Genomic DNA, 9,953 nt, shown 5'->3' with positions numbered 1-9,953 from the left:
AACAATCTCAATTTTATCTTCCTTATCTTCCCTGGTGCTTTCTTACTAACATTTTTCTTGAATATCTTCTTTCTTTCTGGATTAAAACAATTCCCAAATTACAAAGCAAATGCAAAATCATTCTTTGTGTGTGCCTATGTGTGTGTGTGTGCGTGCATGCGGTGTTGGGGATCAAACCCAGGGCTTTCCACATGGTGGGCAAGTGCTCTACCACTAAGCCACATACCTGGCCCTGCAATATCATTCTTTTTTTTTTAAGTAAGTGGGATTATCCACACAATTGATATGGTGAGAAGACTGAGATTAGTGTGTCATAAAATTAAGAATATACTTAAAAGAATTACTCTGTTTCTATCTTATATTTGCCTCTAAATTAGAGGAGTCAACAGGTGGTTTCCATGGTCACATTTAGACATCTTGGTTCTATTGCTTTTAAAGAGATTTTTAAAATGGTTTTCTTTGGGTGGAATAGCTAAGGGATTTAAAATTTCTTCTTTTCATGCTCTAGGGTAATTCTCAAATTTCCTACAGTAAATGCATACATTATTTTCATAATTAGAACTTTAGCGTCTTTAACAATGGCTTCAAGAAGAGCTGGGTGTGAGATGGGCAATAGAAAGAAGACTTTAGGCGTGAACTGAAAAAGTAAAAACAGGAGCAGTTAGGAAGCCAGGCAGTTGCGGTGGTGAGACGTCTGGGGCTGGGGTACTGGCAGGTGGAACCACAGTATGAACAGGCATGGGGAATGGCATGGATTTGACATATGCTGGGAAGGTTGAATCAAATGACAGAATTTGGTGATGGATGTAGAGCATTAATGATAGATGAGGTAAGGAATTTTAGGCACAGGGAAGAGTTTAAAATCACACCTCTTCGCTTTGTTTTGTTTTTTTGCAGTGATGAGAATCAAACCTAGAGCCTCATGCATGCTCAACAAGGGCTCTACCAGTGAGCCATGCTCCCAGTGCTTCACCATGTTTTGATTGAAGTCACCAGGTAGATGATACCATCACCAAGGTACTGAGAGGTAAGTGCAAAGAAGGGAAGAAGAACTAACTCACAATGGAGCAATTTTAGGTTGAGAAGCATGTGGGAAATATGTAAGAAAAGATGAATTTATCCCTTGTGTAGACATTGAACCTATGTCTACATGCACATAGACATTGGCACAATGTCTATGAATGGTGGGCCATTGCTACTCTCATATCCAACAACGTGAGTTTATTCTAGTTGGATATTTCTGAATATGTTAGGGGATAATCTTTTCCTCTTATTGAGCTTGTTCTACCAAGATCAGTTTCACATCTCTAGTTAAATTGGTAGCAGCAGAATAGAAACCTCTGGGGACATTTTAGTATTTCATCATTTTATTATACATAAATTATAGGTTTTTCTTAAATGTAATTGGTAGGATATTGCACATATTATTTTATAATTTAAAAAATATTTTGCAGTGTGTAAGAGACATTTTCCAAATTAGTAAGTACGAGTAACACGACTGCAAGAAACTGCAAAGAATAGTTAAGTGATTATCTAATCATCTTACTAATACTGAAAATTAATTTTTTTGTTTCATGCAAATTTGTGCTGTATGTTTGTGCATATGTACATTTTGAATATATAGGTACATGTACTGCTGCCAGACCTCTTTGCAATTCAAATCTTACTTGGGATTTGGACAGATTAAGTAGATACAGGTTTATCTGCCCTGGCTGAGTCTGACCCTTTCTGTCTCTCATCTCCATTTTTGGACTAGGTGGTTTTGTGGAGGTGGGGGGCATCATTTCAGTGTTCTTACTCGTGAATCTCAGCTTGCATGCGTGATGATGTTTTTAGGATGCACACGTACATCGTAAAAGAATGGTTCAAATTTTTTAAAAAATGACCTAGCATTAAACCATTCATGTATCAGGCAAGGTGGCAAATACCTGCAATCCCAGCACTCATTTGACTGGGGACAAGATGATCTAGAGTTTGAGGCCAACCTGGACTACATAGGGAAACTGTCTCAAAAACAAAAACTAATAAACAACAACAACAAAAAGAATTCAGAAAGAAAAAATTACCAATAAAGACAAAAAATGTTCAGCCAAAGAAATACAAATTTCAAAAAGTGCTAATATATCAATGTTTGCCATTCAAGTTGACAAAGAATTTTTTTAAGAAAACATAGGGCAGAAAGTAAGTACTTTTTCAAAAGGGGCTGAGTTGAATAATCTTTGTATAATTTTTATATATTTGTGTAACTCCCTCCTTACCTTATTTTGCTCTTTTTTCAACAACACATTTTTCTTGACATTGCATGTGATATTCTATGCAATTTCTTGTACTGATTTCTTGTGTGTTTTGCTTATGGGACTGTAAGTTGCAGAAGATCAGGGACTTTTGTATTTGTTCACTACTATATCTCAACACTTTGAAAAATATGATCCTGTGTATAAAAACACCTTGTGGATAGTTATTGAATAAATGAATACTTAAATACAATTTAGTTTTTCTGTCTTTCATGCTATCTGACCTGTAACACATATGGTAAAAGATGGAGTAAATGACTCATTTTACTATTTGTGCTTCTTTTGAGTAACTGAGTTCAATTTTTGCTTATTCTGGATTTCTTATTATTTAAAAGTGGTAGAAGCTCTGAAAATGTTATAAATTTCTGTAAAATTGGATTGGATATTCCTTTTTTTTTTTGTAGTTTGGTAAAGTAAATGATACTGTATACCTTGCTTTACTGTTTCAGATGCTCTTAAGAAAACCAAAGCGGCAAACACATTGATTCTTCTACAAAAAGGTTAACTTGTTTGTCTGATTTTAGTCTTTTCAAGCTCCTTCAATGCAGTAGTAGCCTGAGGGGGTGTGATCTTATTTATTTTTATTTTTGTTTTCCATGGAAAGAGCCTGAGAGACAATTGACTAGTTAATGTCATTTCTGTCTGCCATTTTCCAACAAGTAAAATGAGGATAGAGGAAAAGGAGGAGGAAATTGGTGTGATAATCCACGCAAGGCTAACTGGCTGCTAAACATTGACCTAAATCTATGCTGGGTTTCTATAAGCATTCATGGAGTGTTTGGCTAAGCTAAAAGAAGTTTGTAATTGGAATTCCATTTCACTGCTGTCTAGGGCTAATTGGCTTTCTATTATCACAGTGTTGCATGTACATAATTGAAGTCACTTGGGAAAGAGTAGTATATGCAATCCTGCAGTGAATTATATACAATTTATTAAAGGAAGATCTAAGTGCCTACTATATAGTCATCTTCAGTTCTCTTCAAGATTGATTGAAGATTAAATCTCTAAATCATGTACTAATTAATGAACTTTAATTATTGTGAGTTTAGATTTTTGTGCAGGAGTCCAGAGATCTTAAGGCAATGTAACTGTCATAAATCATGTCATCATAATATCATATACATAAATCCATGTGACATTTTTGAACAAACTTTCTTCTTGTGACAGTACTTCCTGTGGCTCATTGTCTCTTCAAAATAAAATGATGGTGGTCATCAGAGGAATGATTCCTTTCTTCTTTCCCAAGGAAAATTGCTTGCTTAAAATAAAGGCTGAATCATGGGTTGATGTGTGAATACTCAAGACTGTTTTCTTCTTTAAAAAAACTGTTTTCACGTTGCTGTGGCAAGTTTTGTGCAAAATCTTGTCTTATTTCCTCATTGGCATATAGCCACAGAAATGGAAAAAGAATTTAATATGGAAATCTATCAAGAGTTGAGTTCAAGAGCAATAGAATTCCTTTTCATGAGTAAGGTCTAGGTGCTTTTCAACATTTCCTGCACTGTGGATGCCAAGGCTCATTTCCACTGGAACACTGCAGATATGATTCTTATAAGCTGTGTGAGAAACCACGGGATAATTGGGCCTGAATGGCTTCTACAAGAAAGTCAAGTCTAATTTCCAAGATGACAGGGCCCATGGCAGATTGTTCAGAACTGAAATACTTTACTGCACCCACAGAGCAGGCACCTTGGAGAAGAGGCAGACTCTCTTTCTAATGAGGATTAAGAAAGAGACAGACTTCTCTCTCTCTCTGATGAGGATTTAACTCTACCAACTTGAGTTATAATCCTAGTTCTTTTACTTTTAGTATGTTTTTAGATAGGGTCTTGTGCTTTTGCCTACCTTATGTTGAACCACTGTGCTTCTATTCTACCTCCCAAGTAGCAGGAATTATAGGTGTGGACCACCATCCTGGGCTAAAGGCAGGCTTTGAAGATGGAAGCAGGAAGACATGGAAAACTTATTTCTGCTCTTTTTCTCCTTTCTCCTGTGTCTACTTTTCTTGGAAGAAGCTAACAAAGAGACAATGAGGAAGTTTTCTATTACTCAAAAGTAAGGGTGAAAATGGAATTCCTCCGCAGCTTGTTGGTATTTTTATTGACTGACTATTCATTGTGGTTCACAGGCCACTGAAGACTGACAAGTTGCCATGAGGGGTAGTTGAGAAAGAGAATAAAAGCACATTTTCATATAGCAGATGCTTAATCTAGATTGGTGATTGAGGGACACTGTTTTACTCTCTCCCTTATTTTACTGGGGGCATAAGAATGTGACATGTTGGGAGGGGTTAGGTCCTGAGATAAGTTAGCAAACATGATCTTGAGCAATTCCAACACCATGCCCACTCCAAAGCTCCATATTACCTTCTTTTGTTGATTATTTGCAGATAGATGCTTCCCCAAACTTTAATCTTTGGATCGACCAAGAGTTTCTTAGATATGACACCAGAAACTCTCTTCACAAAAGAAAAGAAATTGATAAGTTAGACCGAATTTTAGTTTGAAAGGTCACAGACTAGATGAAAACACTGGCAAACATTCAAAGTACGTTGAAAGAAAATTGAGTAAGCAAGACACAGTCTTTTTCTACAAGAACCTGTAGTTGAATGGAGATAGAGATCAGTATGTAATAAACAATGTGTGAAGGAGAATACAATCAATGATAAAATAATGGTGGTATACCAATAATTCAGGTGTACTTTATTCCAGCTTTTGGAATCAAGCACAGCTTGATGGGACCTAGAAAGAGGTAAGAAAGGATGTTTCAGAAGAGAAAATCAGTGAGAGAAGATGCAGAAGTGAGTAAATGCAGGGCAGAAACAGGAAAATGTCAGCAGTCTACTCTGGCTACCTCCTTGTATCACTTCTGAATTGCTGATAGAAGGAAAAGAATGAATGTATATCTTATAATAAATGCACAAACCCACATAATCAATATTTGTACCTTCTAAGACCAGTAAGGATGAAAAAAAAACAGTGCTTTTGAAAGTGAAGGTTGCTCCTAAACTTGAACTCACTGGTTATACTGAAGATAGAAAACCATTAAGGGTCATTTAAAACCAACTGAAATATCAGGATGGTGCATTGGAAATGTAAATGTTAACTGCTTGTGATAAGCACAATAAACAAAACAATGAAATCAATTAGAAAGTACTTTTGAGACCTTCAGGCTTTGTTTAGTTACAAAGGCAGAGAAAGAAGAACAGATTGTTTGATCTTTTTAATCTGTAGGTGGAGTCAATAATCAGTAGTTTTGAATGGACCTAAATGTGTGGTGCACTTAGAGCCCTGCCATCCACTCATCTGTTATTAGGCAAGCTGTAAGCGAGCCAGATGCTCCATCACGATTGGATACAGATGAAACGTTGCCATTCATGATATTCACGCCTATTTTCTACTGAGTAAAACTCCTGAAGTTACAGATTTTTTTCACTATTGGTGAGCAGCTGAAATTAGCATAAAATTAGCATATAAATAATATTTTAAATGGGCAAAGTCAGAATATAAACTTATGCCGCTTTCTCAGGGTCTCATGCCTCCTAGGCAAGCACTCCACCTCTTAAGCCATGCCCCAGTCCTTTTGCTTTTAATTTCTTTTATAAATAGGGTCTTGTACTTTTGCTTTTGTCAGGGCTGGCTTCAGATCAAGACCCCATTACCTCTGCCTCCTGAGCATCTGGGACCACAGGTTTGTACCAACACACCCAGCCCAAGAGGTACTTTCTTGCTTATGGACACATGTTGGGGTTAGAGGCTGCTTTTTAAAAATTATTATTATTTCACATTTTCTTTAAAAAAATAAGATTTTATGTATTAAGCTCTGATTCGTGTCATATATAGTTATCTCGCTCTACATCTATTAGTAGATATTAAGTAATTTTAGCAGAGCTTATATTCATAGATGTTGGTGTGTAGTTCAAAGCGTTCTAACATGTGCATAGTTTTTGCAACCACTATCATAAACATGACACAAAATAGATCTAACACCCTCAAAGGATTTCTTCATTCTGACCATTTGTAAATAAGCCCTCTTATCATAAAGGACAAATTGGTAAGTTGGACTTTATCAAAGTTAAAGGTATTTTGCCCTTTGAAGAACACACTTAGTAAATTGCAAGGCAAGTTACTGTTGGAAGAAAATGTTGACAAATCACCCAAATGATCTATATTCAGAATAAAGAACTTTCAAAACCCATCAGGAATGGAGAGCACAATCCACTTAATAAGTGGGCAGAAGATCTAAACAGAGGCTTCCCCAAGAAGCTAGAGCTGGAAAATAAATGAAAAAATCAGTAGCCACTTGGGGTAAATGAATTAATACCACAGTGAGATACCACCATATATGCCTACTAGAATGGCTCAAAAAACACCCAAAAACTGATGATATCAGATGATGATGGGTGTGGAATTCTCTCTCATGGCTATGGAAAGGCAAAATGGTGCAGCTACTCTGGGAAACAGTCTGAGAGGTTCTTAAACTTATATATCTTATATGACCCAGCAATCCCATGCCTCTAGGAATTTAAGTCAGATAAATGAAAACAGCTTCCTACAAAAAAATGCACAGGAATGTTTTAAGCATTATTATTCAGATCATATTATTGTTTAGAAGCCTCATCAACCTGGAGAACTTAAATGTAGGCACTCTGGTTTAGTCTCAGATATGATCAGCTTTCAGGCCATTACAGCCCAAGATCCAGACTTGTGAATAAAGAAGCTTTCAGAAAATTCCAATCTCCCCTCATGGAACCTTACACATCCTAGCCATTTGACCCATTCCTAATGAGGCCCTATCTAACATGGAAGAGATGTAAAGCATCCCCCACTACATCCTGTTTGAATTCCTGACTCACAGGGTACAGAGCATAATGAAATGGTTGATGTTTGATGACTCCACATTAGGGCTGTTTGATGTATGGCAAGACTGAAAATGAATTTGGTATCACGAAATGGGTTCTGCCATAACAAAATCTGAAACTTGAGTATTGGTTTTGGAGCCTAGTGACAGACAAAGCCTAATGATGCTCATGGAGATTATTAGTAAGGGATGGAAGAAAAGTGAACATTCTTGGAAGCTGGAGGAAAGGGTCGCTGATATGTTCTATCACACTGTCAAACAGAAAGTGAATTTGAACTCAGTCATGAAGGTAAGCAATTTTAGGAAGAACATTAAAGGGTCTCCTTGCTGTTAGTACCCTAAAATAAAATGAGGAAGTAAGAGATAAACTAAAGAATGGATTATTCCATTTTTACTGTGATTTGAAGGAAATTTAATAGTTAACAAATTTGAGATAATACAACAGAAAACAAAATGTTCTCAAAATTAAAAAATGGCCTCAAGGCAAAGATCAAATTCATTGTGCTGTCAAGAAAATGTGGTCTCATTATAGACAATACCTAACATTCAGAACCCATGATAAACATAATAAAATATAATAAAAATAAAATAATATATAATATAATAATAAATAAAAATATAATAAGATATTGGAAAAGAAAAATTGAGGATAATTGTGCTGGGATGGTGACATTATGAATAATTTATAGTTTCTCTTCCCTGAATTTTATATTACTTTAATAATTATAAAAACTACATAAAATGAATATGTATACTTTATATAAATATATAACATAAATTTTTATATAATATATATTGTATGAAATAACTAATAAATGTAAACTGTTATATATTTAATTTATATTACTTTAATAACCTATAACATATTTTTAAAAATCTAAACCAAAACAAAATGTTCCAACCTTGTCATTTCACACATCCTGTCATTCTATTGTTTATTTTCTTTCTTTCCTGGACTCTCAGTTAAAGGCATTATCTTCCTCTTAGTGGTCTAGGTTGGAAACTCAGAGTCATCATTTTGTCTTATATTTGTTTTAATAGTTTTAATGTACAGTCAACCTTTGTATATCCTGAATTCTACTTCCCCAATATCTCTGTAATGAGTAATTGTTAAATAATTAATGGGATAGATGTAAAGTTACTTTAAAAACTATATGGAACTGTACTAATATATGCCACGTTTCATTCTCTACTGCACTTGTTATCTAAGTTGACCTACCCAAGTTCTCCAATGATTCTGGACATGATGTTCCTCATCTGAAGTGTAAGGCTAGCACACTTACTTTGGGTATATTTTTGTGAGAATTAAATCCCGCCATAAATGGAATACCTAACACAGTACCTGGAATAGAGTAGGCACTTAATAAATGATAGTTATTATATGGAATATAAGAATGTTTGGATAAGATCATTTATATTCACCTGTTCTTGTAACACTTCAATAAGAAAAACTAACACAAATACACACACATAATTTAAAAAGTAGAACTCTGTATAATATTTTAATCTAAATATATTCTTCCTGACTTTCCAAGGCTATGGCAAAAAATCCAACCAACCTCAGGTGGCTGCCAAGCAAATTTAAAATCAGAAATAAGACGCAGAGAAAAAAAAAATCAATGGCTTTGTGTTCAATATTAATCTCCCATCAATAAAGGCCCATATCTTTCACTCTTTATGGTAATTGCCCCAGTGATCTGCTTAAAGTGCTTAGAGCACTTAGAGGAGCCTGCTGATAGCATCTTATCAGGGCTCTGGACAGCAGTGTTGGGAGCAGACGAGAGCTGGGGCTGGCTCTGGCAAGTGTGCTCTTTCATTTAACAAAGGGTTTTTGGGTGTCAGAGACACAAGGCTGAGTGCCAATGGCTTTGCTATTGGGTCTGACTTCCCTGCCTGCTATCTGGAGGAGGACAGCTATCTTTTCCTTCTCCAAGGCTTTAAGGATTCACTGAAATGGTAAAGTCCACGGAGGGCCCACCACTTAAGCCAGTATCAGTAGGAATTTCATTGCATATGGTCTAGAAGGCCTTTTGACATTGAACAAATTACTCTGCTGGCAGCAAAATAGAGCCCTCTTCTCCTCAGAAGTCTATTAATATGCCCATTTAAAGCTTATTGGCATTGAGGGCTGTTTTGTCCAAACAGACCAATTTCACTTCCAGTAAAAGCCCAGTCTTCCACAGAAATTTTACTTCCATCAAATGACTTGCGTTTTCTCCATATTAACACCAAGCTCAGGAATTTACAGATTCACTATCAGAGGGTTAAAATGGTTCAAGATGCTCTGCAGAGTGTGACTCCATGGCCTCTGAGGGCTGATAGGCCCCACTCACCTAACCCTGGGGTTTTCCTTTGTTTCTGTCCAGTGCACTCACTCTCCGACCTACAGAGTCTGTAGCACTTTGGAAGCCAGCATTCTTCCTGCTTTTAATGATTGTAGTAATCAAAAGTTATGCTTATTTTTGAAGCTGAGAACTCATAGGATGCATTGGTAATCGAACAGTGATGCCCTCAAATTCAACATGCATGTGCACACAACAAGAAACGGGTAAGAACATAATGTGCAAATGCACTCTTTCTTTTCATAATTGTCCTTTAGACTTTGTATGTGCAGAGTAATTCAGAAATTTCCTTACTTTCTACATGCCTATGTTCTATTTCATTTAGTTGACCACAACCTTTTTAATATTTTACACAAAACTTCCCAAGTGGCACATGCTGTTTGAAATAATAATGACAGACATCACTTTGATCTTACCTTTTATTCTTAACTTAGCCATCATTCACAGCTGCTTCTGC

At 36.0% G+C, this 9,953-nt stretch overlaps 1 long non-coding RNA gene across 1 annotated transcript; it reads left to right on the top strand.

Annotated features, from left to right (window-relative positions):
- The first annotated feature begins 604 nt into the window (after positions 1-604).
- Positions 605-9,703, top strand: LOC141417537 (uncharacterized). The gene is made up of 3 exons (XR_012442175.1): positions 605-1,027; positions 5,928-6,012; positions 9,623-9,703. It is a non-coding gene; the product is annotated as an uncharacterized lncRNA (long non-coding RNA).
- Positions 9,704-9,953: the final 250 nt, after the last annotated feature.

This window comes from Castor canadensis, chromosome 15 (genome assembly GCF_047511655.1).
Source record: "Castor canadensis chromosome 15, mCasCan1.hap1v2, whole genome shotgun sequence".
Lineage (NCBI taxonomy): Eukaryota > Metazoa > Chordata > Mammalia > Rodentia > Castoridae > Castor > Castor canadensis.
The sequence above is the reverse complement of the archived record's forward strand: the minus strand, read 5'-3'. Positions and strand labels throughout refer to the sequence as shown.